Raw genomic sequence first — 15,880 nt, forward strand, 5'->3', positions numbered from 1 at the left:
ACAGAATAACTTGTACTATTTTTGTTTAATTCTTCATTAACATAATATAATTTAACCAATGTACTGACTTATATGTATAATGTTTATGTTTGTAATATGACATGGAAATAAATTTGATTGATTTGATTTGATTTGATTTGATTTGTCGGAGCTTAAAAGCCAAACAAGATGCACAAAAACAGCAGCAAACTGCTAGTAATACTGTAGGATGTGCAGTGTCACTTGAGTCAAAGAAACAAGTCAGTCAAATCAAAAACAAGAATTCCCACAAAAGGGAGGTGAAACAGACAAGGTGTGTGAAGAATTTGAACCATTTGTGTTAGAGGGAGTAGTATCACTTGGTGATAATGGTAGTCCAAAGCCCATTAAGATTGTGCGAGATACGTGTTGTGCACGGTCTATGATTCTGGAAGGAACTTTGCCCTTTAATGAGGATAGTTCAGCTGGTAATGCTTTGATCCAGGGTATTGGGATGGAAATACTTAATGTACCTCTCCACAAAATTAACTTGACATCTGACTTGGTTTCTGGTCCTGTAACCATAGGAGTTAGACATGAATTGCCAGTCAAGGGAGTGTCCATGTTGCTAGGAAATGATTTGGCAGGGGGGAAGGTTTTTCCTGACCCAATAGTTACAGATAAGCCCTGTTTACAGGATGACAGTAGTGAGGAAGAGGAGATATTTCCTGCATGTGCAGTGACACGGGCAATGAGTAAGAAGGCCTCATTAGAAACAATTGAGGACAACCAAATCGATGACTTAGGCTACAATTTGGAAGACACATTTGTGTCAAAGTTGAATGAGAAAGAAGATAAACTTCCTTCTCCTGGGGATAAAAATACCCCTACAAATGACACAGCCTCTGAGCATGAACAACTAAGGGAAACCATAAAAGACCCATTAAGTCATGACAAGCTAATTCTGGAGCAACAAAATGACCCAGAACTCAAAGAGATCAATCAAAGGGCATTGACCCTAGAAGAAGCAGAACAAAATTCTGTCTGTTTTTACAAACAAGATGGTGTGCTAATGAGAAAATGGCGCCCACCTGATGTACCTGCCGATGAAGAGTGGAAGGTAGTGCACCAAATTGTGGTACCAAAAGTCTACCACACTGAAGTTATTAACATAGCACATGATAGTCCCATGGCAGGGCATTTGGGTGTTAAGAAAACTCATGAAAGAATTCTGAGACATTTTTGGTGGCCCACTCTCAGAAAAGATGTTTCTAAATATTGCAAAACATGTCACATATGCCAAGTAGTAGGGAAGCCAAATCAGAAAATACCTCCTGTTCCATTGAAGCCAATTCCAGCCTTTGATGAACCATTTAGTAGGGTTATTATTGATTGTGTAGGCCCCCTACCAAAGACTAAGTCAGGTAATCAGTACCTTCTGACAATTATGTGCGCGTCAACACGCTTTCCTGAAGCCATACCCTTGAGAAATATTAAAGCAGTGACCATAGTGAAAGCTTTAACCAAGTTCTTCACATTTGTGGGGCTCCCCAAGTCCATACAGTCAGACCAAGGATCAAACTTTACTTCTGGAGTATTCCAGCAGGTCATGTATCAATTAGGTATAGAACAGTATACCTCAAGTGCATACCATCCAGAATCACAAGGTGCACTAGAAAGGTTCCACCAAACATTGAAAAACATGATCAGGACATATTGTTTGGAATTTCAGAGGGACTGGGATGAGGGAGTACACTTGTTGTTGTTTGCTGCAAGGGAAGCTGTTCAGGAAACTTTAGGATTTAGTCCTTTTGAGTTAGTGTTTGGACACACAGTGCGCGGGCCCTTAAAGTTGTTGAAAGAAAAGTGGCTCAATGAGAAATCAGATATCAATTTATTGGATTATGTCTCTAATTTTAAGCATAGACTTAACAGAGCAACTGATATCGCCAAAGAAAACTTGAAACAGGGTCAGGCCAAAATGAAACAATGGTATGATCAACATGCCAAAGAGAGAGTGTTCAAACCAGCTGACAAAGTTCTAGTACTGTTTCCAATTCCAGGACACCCATTACAAGCCAGATACCATGGCCCATGTGAGGTAGAGTCAAAAGTGGGTGAAGTAGATTATATTATCAAGACTCCTGGTAGACGCAAGAGCAGGCAGTTATGCCACATAAATATGCTCAAAGAGTATGTTGAAAGAAGTGACAGTGGCATTCCAAAACCTGTGTGTACAGTAAAACATGCTGATAATGTAGACAAACATGCCGATGTAGACAAAATTGCCAATGTAGACAAGAGTAAAGATGACAATCCTGATGTCACATTTGACCAGGATAAAGAGCTGGAGCACAAAGAGTATAATGTAAAATTGAACAATTCTGATGTGCTCACTAATTTGGACTCAAAGTTAGGTCATCTTTCTCAAGATCAACAAAGTCAAATTGCAAATTTGATTCACAAATTTGACAATATATTTCCTGATACGCCAAGTAGAACAAATGCTGCATTTCATGATGTAGATGTTGGTGATACAAAACCAATCAAGCAGCATCCTTACAGAGTCAATCCATTGAAAATGGAACATCTCAAAAATGAGATTAATTATATGCTAGACAATGATATCATAGAACCAAGTAGTAGTGAATGGAGTTCACCATGTATTCTTGTTCCCAAGCCTGATGGTTCATACCGATTGGTCGCAGACATGAGAGCTGCAAATGTTCATTCAAAGACAGACTCATACCCAATTCCAAGAATTGATGATTGCATTGACAAAATTGGGAATGCAAAATTTGTTAGCAAATTTGATCTTTTGAAAGGGTACTGACAGGTTCCACTCACAGACCGTGCCAAAGAGATTTCTGCTTTTTGTACACCATTTGGTCTTTACCAATACAAAGTTATGCCATTCGGGTTGAAAAACGCGCCAGCGACATTTCAGAGAATGGTGAACCAAATTGTGGCAGGCATAGAGGGATGTGAAGCGTATGTAGATGATTTGATTGTTTACAGTCAAACTTGGGAACAACACATGGAACAACTCCAACAATTGTTTAAGAAGCTGTCTGAAGTACAATTGACAGTCAATCTGGTAAAAGTGAGTTTTGCCATGCCACAGTCACATACTTAGGATATGTTGTAGGTCAAGGTCAGGTGAAACCTGTCAAAGCCAAAGTTGAAGCAATTGAGCAATACCCCACACCTGTAAACAAGAAGGCACTCATGAGATGTCTAGGAATGGTTGGCTATTATAGAAAGTTCTGTCCAAACTTTTCAGAGATAGCAAGTCCTTTGACTGACTAGTTGAAGAAGGATGCAAAATTCATTTGGTCAGAACAGTGTGAAAATGCTTTTCACAAAGTCAAATCAATACTCATGAGTTCACCAGTACTTACTGCACCTGATTTTCAGAAGCAGTTCAAGTTGACTGTTGATGCCAGTGACATAGGCTGTGGAGGTGTTGTGATGCAAGAGGGTGAAGATCAAATAGATCACCCCATTTGTTACTTTTCAAGGAAATTCAACAAGCACCAGAGAAATTACTCCACAATTGAGAAGGAGTGTCTAGCATTGCTATTAGCATTGCTACATTTTGATGTGTATTTGGGTACCACAGTATACCCTGTGCTTGTTTTCACAGATCACAATCCCCTCACATTCATCAACAGGATGAAGAACAAAAATCAAAGACTGGTGAGGTGGAGTTTGACCTTGCAAGAGTACAATCTGGACATCAAACATATTAAGGGAAAAGACAATGTAATGGCTGATGCCTTGTCCAGAATTGCATAAAAAATGAAAAAACAAAAATTCCTTTAAAAAGGAACTTCTGTGACAAGTAGTCACTGTGTATGTTGAGTTAAGCACTCAAAGTTAATAGTATGTTGAAGTTGATGTAAAAGAAGAAAACAATTAAGAAAGTTTTCATTACATTCAAACTTTCTTCTTTTAAGGGGGAGGGTGTGATGTGCCCTGAGTAATTTAATTTGATGATTTATCTTTGTTTACAAAGTTACATGAGTGATGACATTTTGGGAATTCCCTCTCAAATTGAGCAAAACAAGTTGAATCATATCTAATTTGGAATATTTGGAAACCCCTGAGGATGTAAAGAGAAGATGATGTCACGGGATTCCCCTCAGGAAGTGATGTAATGAGAAAGGTTAATGCTATAATTAAGACTTTGGAATTCCCCAGATTGAGCATAATGTGAAGGCAGTAAATGGCCCAGAATAGAATGGGGTTTTTCCCAAGCTTGATATATAAGAAAATGTAAACACAATTATTGACACAGTTGATAGTGTTGATCTGGGCTAGCTAGCTAATATGCTTACAGTCCAATTCCTTGAAAGAAAGGAAATTACAAACCAGAAATATTTTATGTAGTCAAAGTACTACTATTTACCAGTGTTGTCGGAGAAGATCTAGAATACGTCAAAGAACGTTATTCTTCCAAGAAAGGAAATATATTCTTCTGTCGACTTGCTGAAGTCTGGTATTTTGATTCAACGCAACTGTCAAAATAAGTGGGGACAACTGCATCGCAGTCCTGCTTCCTGAAGATATTGTGTGAAAGGTGGAAATAGCACCAAGTTTGGAGAAAGCAGCGCAAGGAGTTAAATCTGGAGAACTGCGCAAGGAGTTTAGCATAGGAGAACGGCGCAAGGAGTTTAGCATAGGAGAACGGCGCAAGGAGTTTAGCATAGGAGTTTAGTATAGGAGAATTGCGCAAGGAGTTGTAAACGTGTTTGGAGAACACCATTTTCCTGTAAGGATTTTATACGCAAGGAGTTATCAATGCAAGTGTACAAAGGACTTCGCTGATTGTCGCATGACAAGTGAATAGGGATATATTACATCAGTCGTCCAGAACATTACAAGAACTTTATGATCACCAAGAAGAAGAATGCTGGCTAAGTACAAAATAGATAAAGAGTGATTATATTTGATTAATGTATATGTGCATTTGTAGTCATTATATTGTACCAAACGAAACTTGCTTTCAATTAAAGACTTAGATTTTGTTAGCTTAAACGAACAGTGTATTTGTGTTGTGCATTCGTGTGAGTTTGGGTAAAAGGTGATTTTGGCCTTGAGTCAAGTACGACTCGTAACACAAGTCACAAAGTCACATCCTTGATCCCCATTTCTTTATACTACACTAGTCAATGGTAGCATCTGCAATTCTATACTATAGGGCAGTTTCATCATTGATCTTCAAAACTTGATTTGAGCCAAGTCACATCCTTGATCTTCATTTCTTTATATACTTAGCACCTGTAATTCTATACTATACCGCGACCACATCCTTGATCTTCAAAACTTGATTTGAGCAAAGTCACAGCCTTGATCCTCATTTCTTAGTCAATGTAATTATCATCTGCGATTTCATACCGGGGGTAGGCCCACTATACATCCTTGATCCTCATATTTTTATTTGAGGCCCGTGACATCCTTGATCCTCATTTCTTTACACTACATTAGCCGATGTTTGCTATCTACTGAAGATAGGTCGAACCAAGTAAATCGGTTGCATTTAAGGTTTCGCGCAAGATTTGAAAAGACGACCAGTTTACCTTGTGACTGTGACACTGAATTTGGTAAACCTACGCGAACCGGACGTGCAACCCGTGATTTGGTGTAGTTCCTAAAAATGAAAAGACTAGAATCTCATCAGCACAATTTGAATAAAGTTAGTTGTATAAGATTCACCAAGAGCATAAAGTGTTGCACAATAATTTGGCTACAATTATAGAAGGTTTGAAAGAAAAGTGAGCAAGCATTCTGACACAGTCAACGCTAAACTATTATAAGTAAGCTAAAATCGGTGTTTCAAATGTCTACGGCCATACCACGTTGAATACACCGGTTCTCGTCCGAACTCCGAAGTTAAGCAACGTCGGGCCCGGTTAGTACTTGGATGGGAGACCGCTTGGGAATACCGGGTGCTGTAGACTTTTGCATTCAAATTCTTCTTTTTTATTTTTGCTCGTGTTTATGTTTGTTTCCTCTGTCGCCTGTGATGTAATTTTTCTCTCTACAAAGCGACTTTGTTCAAAATATGATATTTTTTCTCAATTTCTGGAGCGTACATCTAGTGTACAACAATTCAAAAATAGCTATCCAAACGCGCGCCACCACATAGCACTAACATTGAGTCGATCGTGGTCAGCTGCTGAATGGGAGACCAACAACTTTTGTGTAATTCATATTATGATATGAGGTAAAACAAATAGGCCTAAGCGCTGTACTGTTGCCTAGCTATCGTAAAAAATGCCAAAAAATACAGCTGTGAATCGCGAAATTCAATCAAAGTAACATATTCGCAGCTGAAACTTTATGATAATTTGCAATCATAATCAATACAACCAAATCATCATGCTGATACTTACTGCTTTTATGGAGTAGGTCTACGGCGCGGTAGGAAGCTTAGACCGACAGCAGCACGGACAAGAGAGGTGATTCGCATCTCGGGCATTTGCAAGTAGATATTCCACCTTATCACAAAATAGAATGATAGACACATTTTCTTTTTGGCAAATTAAAGACGTAATTCGGTGACAGCCAAACCTCGGTATCATCAGAACTCAGTTTTGCAAGCAACTGAACAGAACAAATTGCAGAAGTTTCAAAACACGTGTTGACAAGCTGAAGCAGCTGTACGCGATTGTTTTGATTGTCGTTAAGCGAAATGCGTATCATTGTCACATGTGTAATGCGTACGCGTAAACTTAAATCATTGTTTCACGCGCATACCGCGCGCGCCCTAGCGTCGACGCGCTTGACGTTGCGAGCTCACATGCGTGTATTGGACAACACGAAGTCAATGCAATTCAGGCTGCAAAATGAACAAAACAAAACATCGCATGTTGACCTTAATTTGTGTTATCCGTGCTTCTGCAAAATAAAAAATATAACGTGTTGTGTTTGTTTCTTTGTTTGTTTGTGTGTGTCAACATGGGTAGGCCTATGTTAAAAGGGTATTGGTGTTACGAGTTGCATTTTTATACTTTTTAAAATTTTGTATTGTTTAGAGATTTCCCTACCTAAATTAAAATTTTGTGCGTGAGTGATTGTTTTTGTGTATCCTGGATGTCCATCCTTGATCCTCATTTCTTTACACTACACTAGTCAATGTTAGCATCTGCAATTCTATACTATAGCGCAGTCACATCCTTGATCTTCAAAACTTCATTTGAGCAAGTCACATCCTTGATCTTCAAAACTTTATTTGAGCCAAGTCACAGTCTTGATCCTCATTTCTTTATACTACACTAGTCAATGTTAGCACCCGCAATTCTATACTATTATATAGCACAGTCACATCCTTGATCTTCAAAACTTGATTTGAGCCAAGTCACAAAGTCACATCCTTGATCCTCATTTCTTTATACTACACTAGTCAATGGTAGCATCTGCAATTCTATACTATAGGGCAGTTTCATCATTGATCTTCAAAACTTGATTTGAGCCAAGTCACATCCTTGATCTTCATTTCTTTATATACTTAGCACCTGTAATTCTATACTATACCGCGACCACATCCTTGATCTTCAAAACTTGATTTGAGCAAAGTCACAGCCTTGATCCTCATTTCTTAGTCAATGTTATCATCTGCGATTTCATACCGGGGGTAGGCCCACTATACATCCTTGATCCTCATATTTTTATTTGAGGCCCGTGACATCCTTGATCCTCATTTCTTTACACTACATTAGCCGATGTTTGCTATCTACTGAAGATAGCTCGAACCAAGTAAATCGGTTGCATTTAAGGTTTCGCGCAAGATTTGAAAAGACGACCAGTTTACCTTGTGACTGTGACACTGAATTTGGTAAACTTACGCGAACCGGACGTGCAACCCGTGATTTGGTGTAGTTCTTAAAATGAAAAGACTAGAATCTCATCAGCACAATTTGAATAAAGTTAGTTGTATAAGATTCACCAATAGCAAAAGTGTTGCACAATAATTTGGCTACAATTATAGAAGGTTTGAAAGAAAAGTGAGCAAGCATTCTGACACAGTCAACGCTAAACTATTATAAGTAAGCTAAAATCGGTGTTTCAAATGTCTACGGCCATACCACGTTGAATACACCGGTTCTCGTCCGAACTCCGAAGTTAAGCAACGTCGGGCCCGGTTAGTACTTGGATGGGAGACCGCTTGGGAATACCGGGTGCTGTAGACTTTTGCATTCAAATTCTTCTTTTTTATTTTTGCTCGTGTTTATGTTTGTTTCCTCTGTCGCCTGTGATGTAATTTTTCTCTCTACAAAGCGACTTTGTTCAAAATATGATATTTTTTCTCAATTTCTGGAGCGTACATCTAGTGTACAACAATTTAAAAATAGCTATCCAAACGCCACCACATAGCACTAACATTGAGTCGATCGTGGTCAGCTGCTGAATGGGAGACCAACAACTTTTGTGTAATTCATATTATGATATGAGGTAAAACAAATAGGCCTAAGCGCTGTACTGTTGCCTAGCTATCGTAAAAATGCCAAAAAATACAGCTGTGAATCGCGAAATTCAATCAAAGTAACATATTCGCAGCTGAAACTTTATGATAATTTGCAATCATAATCAATACAACCAAATCATCATACTGATACTTACTGCTTTTATGGAGTAGGTCTACGGCGCGGTAGGAAGCTTAGACCGACAGCAGCACGGACAAGAGAGGTGATTCGCATCTCGGGCATTTGCAAGTAGATATTCCACCTTATCACAAAATAGAATGATAGACACATTTTCTTTTTGGCAAATTAAAGACGTAATTCGGTGACAGCCAAACCTCGGTATCATCAGAACTCAGTTTTGCAAGCAACTGAACAGAACAAATTGCAGAAGTTTCAAAACACGTGTTGACAAGCTGAAGCAGCTGTACGCGATTGTTTTGATTGTCGTTAAGCGAAATGCGTATCATTGTCACATGTGTAATGCGTACGCGTAAACTTAAATCATTGTTTCACGCGCATACCGCGCGCGCCCTAGCTTCGACGCGCTTGACGTTGCGAGCTCACATGCGTGTATTGGACAACACGAAGTCAATGCAATTCAGGCTGCAAAATGAACAAAACAAAACATCGCATGTTGACCTTAATTTGTGTTATCCGTGCTTCTGCAAAATAAAAAATATAACGTGTTGTGTTTGTTTCTTTGTTTGTTTGTGTGTGTCAACATGGGTAGGCCTATGTTAAAAGGGTATTGGTGTTACGAGTTGCATTTTTTATACTTTTTAAAATTTTGTATTGTTTAGAGATTTCCCTACCTAAATTAAAATTTTGTGCGTGAGTGATTGTTTTGTGTATCCTGGATGTCCATCCTTGATCCTCATTTCTTTACACTACACTAGTCAATGTTAGCATCTGCAATTCTATACTATAGCGCAGTCACATCCTTGATCTTCAAAACTTCATTTGAGCAAGTCACATCCTTGATCTTCAAAACTTTATTTGAGCCAAATCACAGCCTTGATCCTCATTTCTTTATACTACACTAGTCAATGTTAGCACCCGCAATTCTATACTATTATATAGCACAGTCACATCCTTGATCTTCAAAACTTGATTTGAGCCAAGTCACAAAGTCACATCCTTGATCCTCATTTCTTTATACTACACTAGTCAATGGTAGCATCTGCAATTCTATACTATAGGGCAGTTTCATCATTGATCTTCAAAACTTGATTTGAGCCAAGTCACATCCTTGATCTTCATTTCTTTATTATACTTAGCACCTGTAATTCTATACTATACCGCGACCACATCCTTGATCTTCAAAACTTGATTTGAGCAAATTCACAGCCTTGATCCTCATTTCTTAGTCAATGTTATCATCTGCGATTTCATACCGGGGGTAGGCCCACTATACATCCTTGATCCTCATATTTTTATTTGAGGCCCGTGACATCCTTGATCCTCATTTCTTTACACTACACTAGCCGATGTTTGCTATCTACTGAAGATAGCTCGAACCAAGTAAATCGGTTGCATTTAAGGTTTCGCGCAAGATTTGAAAAGACGACCAGTTTACCTTGTGACTGTGACACTGAATTTGGTAAACTTACGCGAACCGGACGTGCAACCCGTGATTTGGTGTAGTTCTTAAAAATGAAAAGACTAGAATCTCATCAGCACAATTTGAATAAAGTTAGTTGTATAAGATTCACCAAGAGCAAAAAGTGTTGCACAATAATTTGACTACAATTATAGAAGGTTTGAAAGAAAAGTGAGCAAGCATTCTGACACAGTCAACGCTAAACTATTATAAGTAAGCTAAAATCGGTGTTTCATATGTCTACGGCCATACCACGTTGAATACACCGGTTCTCGTCCGAACTCCGAAGTTAAGCAACGTCGGGCCCGGTTAGTACTTGGATGGGAGACCGCTTGGGAATACCGGGTGCTGTAGACTTTTGCATTCAAATTCTTCTTTTTTATTTTTGCTCGTGTTTATGTTTGTTTCCTCTGTCGCCTGTGATGTAATTTTTCTCTCTACAAAGCGACTTTGTTCAAAATATGATGTTTTTTCTCAATTTCTGGAGCGTACATCTAGTGTACAACAATTCAAAAATAGCTATCCAAACGCCACCACATAGCACTAACATTGAGTCGATCGTGGTCAGCTGCTGAATGGGAGACCAACAACTTTTTGTGTAATTCATATTATGATATGAGGTAAAACAAATAGGCCTAAGCGCTGTACTGTTGCCTAGCTATCGTAAAAATGCCAAAAAATACAGCTGTGAATCGCGAAATTCAATCAAAGTAACATATTCGCAGCTGAAACTTTATGATAATTTGCAATCATAATCAATACAACCAAATCATCATACTGATACTTACTGCTTTTATGGAGTATGTCTACGGCGCGGTAGGAAGACCGACAGCAGCACGGACAAGAGAGGTGATTCGCATCTCGGGCATTTGCAAGTAGATATTCCACCTTATCACAAAATAGAATGATAGACACATTTTCTTTTTGGCAAATTAAAGACGTAATTCGGTGACAGCCAAACCTCGGTATCATCAGAACTCAGTTTTGCAAGCAACTGAACAGAACAAATTGCAGAAGTTTCAAAACACGTGTTGACAAGCTGAAGCAGCTGTACGCGATTGTTTTGATTGTCGTTAAGCGAAATGCGTATCATTGTCACATGTGTAATGCGTACGCGTAAACTTAAATCATTGTTTCACGCGCATACCGCGCGCCCTAGCGTCGACGCGCTTGACGTTGCGAGCTCACATGCGTGTATTGGACAACACGAAGTCAATGCAATTCAGGCTGCAAAATGAACAAAACAAAACCTCGCATGTTGACCTTAATTTGTGTTATCCGTGCTTCTGCAAAATAAAAAATATAACGTGTTGTGTTTGTTTCTTTGTTTGTTTGTTTGTGTGTGTCAACACGGGTAGGCCTATGTTAAAAGGGTATTGGTGTTACGAGTTGCATTTTTTATACTTTTTAAAATTTTGTATTGTTTAGAGATTTCCCTACCTAAATTAAAATTTTGTGCGTGAGTGATTGTTTTTGTGTATCCTGGATGTCCATCCTTGATCCTCATTTCTTTACACTACACTAGTCAATGTTAGCATCTGCAATTCTATACTATAGCGCAGTCACATCCTTGATCTTCAAAACTTCATTTGAGCAAGTCACATCCTTGATCTTCAAAACTTTATTTGAGCCAAGTCACAGTCTTGATCCTCATTTCTTTATACTACACTAGTCAATGTTAGCACCCGCAATTCTATACTATTATATAGCACAGTCACATCCTTGATCTTCAAAACTTGATTTGAGCCAAGTCACAAAGTCACATCCTTGATCCTCATTTCTTTATACTACACTAGTCAATGGTAGCATCTGCAATTCTATACTATAGGGCAGTTTCATCATTGATCTTCAAAACTTGATTTGAGCCAAGTCACATCCTTGATCTTCATTTCTTTATATACTTAGCACCTGTAATTCTATACTATACCGCGACCACATCCTTGATCTTCAAAACTTGATTTGAGCAAAGTCACAGCCTTGATCCTCATTTCTTAGTCAATGTTATCATCTGCGATTTCATACCGGGGGTAGGCCCACTATACATCCTTGATCCTCATATTTTTATTTGAGGCCCGTGACATCCTTGATCCTCATTTCTTTACACTACATTAGCCGATGTTTGCTATCTACTGAAGATAGCTCGAACCAAGTAAATCGGTTGCATTTAAGGTTTCGCGCAAGATTTGAAAAGACGACCAGTTTACCTTGTGACTGTGACACTGAATTTGGTAAACTTACGCGAACCGGACGTGCAACCAGTGATTTGGTGTAGTTCTTAAAAATGAAAAGACTAGAATCTCATCAGCACAATTTGAATAAAGTTAGTTGTATAAGATTCACCAATAGCAAAAAGTGTTGCACAATAATTTGGCTACAATTATAGAAGGTTTGAAAGAAAAGTGAGCAAGCATTCTGACACAGTCAACGCTAAACTATTATAAGTAAGCTAAAATCGGTGTTTCAAATGTCTACGGCCATACCACGTTGAATACACCGGTTCTCGTCCGAACTCCGAAGTTAAGCAACGTCGGGCCCGGTTAGTACTTGGATGGGAGACCGCTTGGGAATACCGGGTGCTGTAGACTTTGCATTCAAATTCTTCTTTTTATTTTTGCTCGTGTTTATGTTTGTTTCCTCTGTCGCCTGTGATGTAATTTTTCTCTCTACAAAGCGACTTTGTTCAAAATATGATATTTTTTCTCAATTTCTGGAGCGTACATCTAGTGTACAACAATTCAAAAATAGCTATCCAAACGCCACCACATAGCACTAACATTGAGTCGATCGTGGTCAGCTGCTGAATGGGAGACCAACAACTTTTTGTGTAATTCATATTATGATATGAGGTAAAACAAATAGGCCTAAGCGCTGTACTGTTGCCTAGCTATCGTAAAAATGCCAAAAAATACAGCTGTGAATCGCGAAATTCAATCAAAGTAACATATTCGCAGCTGAAACTTTATGATAATTTGCAATCATAATCAATACAACCAAATCATCATACTGATACTTACTGCTTTTATGGAGTAGGTCTACGGCGCGGTAGGAAGCTTAGACCGACAGCAGCACGGACAAGAGAGGTGATTCGCATCTCGGCATTTGCAAGTAGATATTCCACCTTATCACAAAATAGAATGATAGACACATTTTCTTTTTGGCAAATTAAAGACGTAATTCGGTGACAGCCAAACCTCGGTATCATCAGAACTCAGTTTTGCAAGCAACTGAACAGAACAAATTGCAGAAGTTTCAAAACACGTGTTGACAAGCTGAAGCAGCTGTACGCGATTGTTTTGATTGTCGTTAAGCGAAATGCGTATCATTGTCACATGTGTAATGCGTACGCGTAAACTTAAATCATTGTTTCACGCGCATACCGCGCGCGCCCTAGCTTCGACGCGCTTGACGTTGCGAGCTCACATGCGTGTATTGGACAACACGAAGTCAATGCAATTCAGGCTGCAAAATGAACAAAACAAAACATCGCATGTTGACCTTAATTTGTGTTATCCGTGCTTCTGCAAAATAAAAAATATAACGTGTTGTGTTTGTTTCTTTGTTTGTTTGTGTGTGTCAACATGGGTAGGCCTATGTTAAAAGGGTATTGGTGTTACGAATTGCATTTTTTATACTTTTTAAAATTTTGTATTGTTTAGAGATTTCCCTACCTAAATTAAAATTTTGTGCGTGAGTGATTGTTTTTGTGTATCCTGGATGTCCATCCTTGATCCTCATTTCTTTACACTACACTAGTCAATGTTAGCATCTGCAATTCTATACTATAGCGCAGTCACATCCTTGATCTTCAAAACTTCATTTGAGCAAGTCACATCCTTGATCTTCAAAACTTTATTTGAGCCAAGTCACAGCCTTGATCCTCATTTCTTAGTCAATGTTATCATCTGCGATTTCATACCGGGGGTAGGCCCACTATACATCCTTGATCCTCATATTTTTATTTGAGGCCCGTGACATCCTTGATCCTCATTTCTTTACACTACATTAGCCGATGTTTGCTATCTACTGAAGATAGCTCGAACCAAGTAAATCGGTTGCATTTAAGGTTTCGCGCAAGATTTGAAAAGACGACCAGTTTACCTTGTGACTGTGACACTGAATTTGGTAAACTTACCCGAACCGGACGTGCAACCCGTGATTTGGTGTAGTTCTTAAAAATGAAAAGACTAGAATCTCATCAGCACAATTTGAATAAAGTTAGTTGTATAAGATTCACCAAGAGCATAAAGTGTTGCACAATAATTTGGCTACAATTATAGAAGGTTTGAAAGAAAAGTGAGCAAGCATTCTGACACAGTCAACGCTAAACTATTATAAGTAAGCTAAAATCGGTGTTTCAAATGTCTACGGCCATACCACGTTGAATACACCGGTTCTCGTCCGAACTCCGAAGTTAAGGTTTTACCGTCGTCAGCCGAGTCGACTTGACTATTGCGCCTGTTTTCAAGGCGTGCGTACGCCGCGTCGTGTTCGGCGTTGCGTTGCAGACATCGCAGAGAACGATGCGTGTTGTGCGTGTCAATGCTATTTTTGCGCACCGGCGATAACTAGGGCCAAAAAATAAAGAAAACAATGTTTGCTGAGCGCAAAAAAAAAAAGTGGTCGCTTCTAATATATTAAATACATGTACAAACCAAATCTTGCCAGCGTGCTTCCAGTAATAACGGACCTCAAAGTAGGCCTACGACAGTAGGGTCCAATAGATGGTATGAAGTTATAGGCCTACCAAACAAACACAGAATCAGGGTTTTTTTTAACATTAGGCCTAAACGAGTGTTGGTTAAATTGGTTAATTCGTTTTAATAGTATTTTGGCCTAAATATTGGGTAAGCATTACGGTATATTACAGGCCTATTGAAGGATATAAGTTTGTAGAACGTTTCATAATGAAACACACTACAACAAAATTAAAAACATGTGAAAATGTTATTGTAGACATATATTATTTTGGCAACATTGTTCCAACTAAGAATATGTTTTGCAGCAAGTGTTTTTGATTGTTATTTTTAAAATGTTTTAAAAGTTTATAATCCACCATTTAAATGTTTAAAGCATTTTGTGTTATTGGGTAAAGACCTGCTACGTGCACTGAATTCATAATGCATGCGATATAGGCAACACCATCAAAACTATTCGGTTTAAAAAAATGTGTCATACATTTACAAAAATGATATCATAATTGGCCAAGCGTTTTTCTACAGCTATAGGCAACCCAGCGTTTAACTTTGCTTAAATTGAACTGCAACAATTGATGATATGAATCCACCTCGAGATAATTCCGTAGGCCTATAGTTTTTGTGACCAAAAAGTTTTCCTCTCGGTAAACGGCACTAAGGATGCTAAGTAGGCCTATGCCTATAATAATTGTAGGCCTATTATAGTCAACTTCCGCCCATGGTGTCAAACGCTTCGCTTTAACATCTTTAATAAATCCTCTTTTGGTCATTCGAGTCAGGTGAACATAAAGCTGAAAATAACTCACTTTGTGTAACTTGATAACTCTTTGGCCCAATATCTTTGCAGAATGGGAGTCTTTCTTACACCCGTTTGTGACCAAAATACATCAAATGATATTTTTAAAAAAAATATTCTTAGCCTTAATTATAATAGTCGACATCATTATAATTGTTCCTAATTATGGACACTTCTTAGCCTAAGTATCTTTTTTTTTACCTATAGGTAACTTTTTTTTTTACAGTGAAAAATTCCCTGCGTAAACAGACAATTCCTTTTTGTGGCCATATGCGTAAATGAACGCTGATCCGGCATCAGATCGCGCTTCATACCAGCGCGTTGGCACGCACCAAAATATCCACGTACGCAATTAACTACGCAT

General features: G+C 38.6%; 4 non-coding genes across 4 annotated transcripts; all 4 read left to right on the top strand.

The window, feature by feature from the left end:
- The first annotated feature begins 5,802 nt into the window (after positions 1 to 5,802).
- LOC140145384 (5S ribosomal RNA) lies at positions 5,803 to 5,921 on the top strand. Its single transcript, XR_011858033.1, has one exon. It is a non-coding gene; the product is annotated as a 5S ribosomal RNA (ribosomal RNA).
- Positions 5,922 to 8,034: 2,113 nt separating this feature from the next.
- Positions 8,035 to 8,153, top strand: LOC140145385 (5S ribosomal RNA). Its single transcript, XR_011858034.1, has one exon. It is a non-coding gene; the product is annotated as a 5S ribosomal RNA (ribosomal RNA).
- A 2,111-nt stretch (positions 8,154 to 10,264) lies between these two features.
- Positions 10,265 to 10,383, top strand: LOC140145386 (5S ribosomal RNA). The gene has a single exon (XR_011858035.1). It is a non-coding gene; the product is annotated as a 5S ribosomal RNA (ribosomal RNA).
- Positions 10,384 to 12,492: 2,109 nt separating this feature from the next.
- Positions 12,493 to 12,611, top strand: LOC140145387 (5S ribosomal RNA). Its single transcript, XR_011858036.1, has one exon. It is a non-coding gene; the product is annotated as a 5S ribosomal RNA (ribosomal RNA).
- The last annotated feature ends 3,269 nt before the right edge of the window (positions 12,612 to 15,880 follow it).

The sequence above is a fragment of the Amphiura filiformis genome, unplaced genomic scaffold (assembly GCF_039555335.1).
Source record: "Amphiura filiformis unplaced genomic scaffold, Afil_fr2py scaffold_242, whole genome shotgun sequence".
Lineage (NCBI taxonomy): Eukaryota > Metazoa > Echinodermata > Ophiuroidea > Amphilepidida > Amphiuridae > Amphiura > Amphiura filiformis.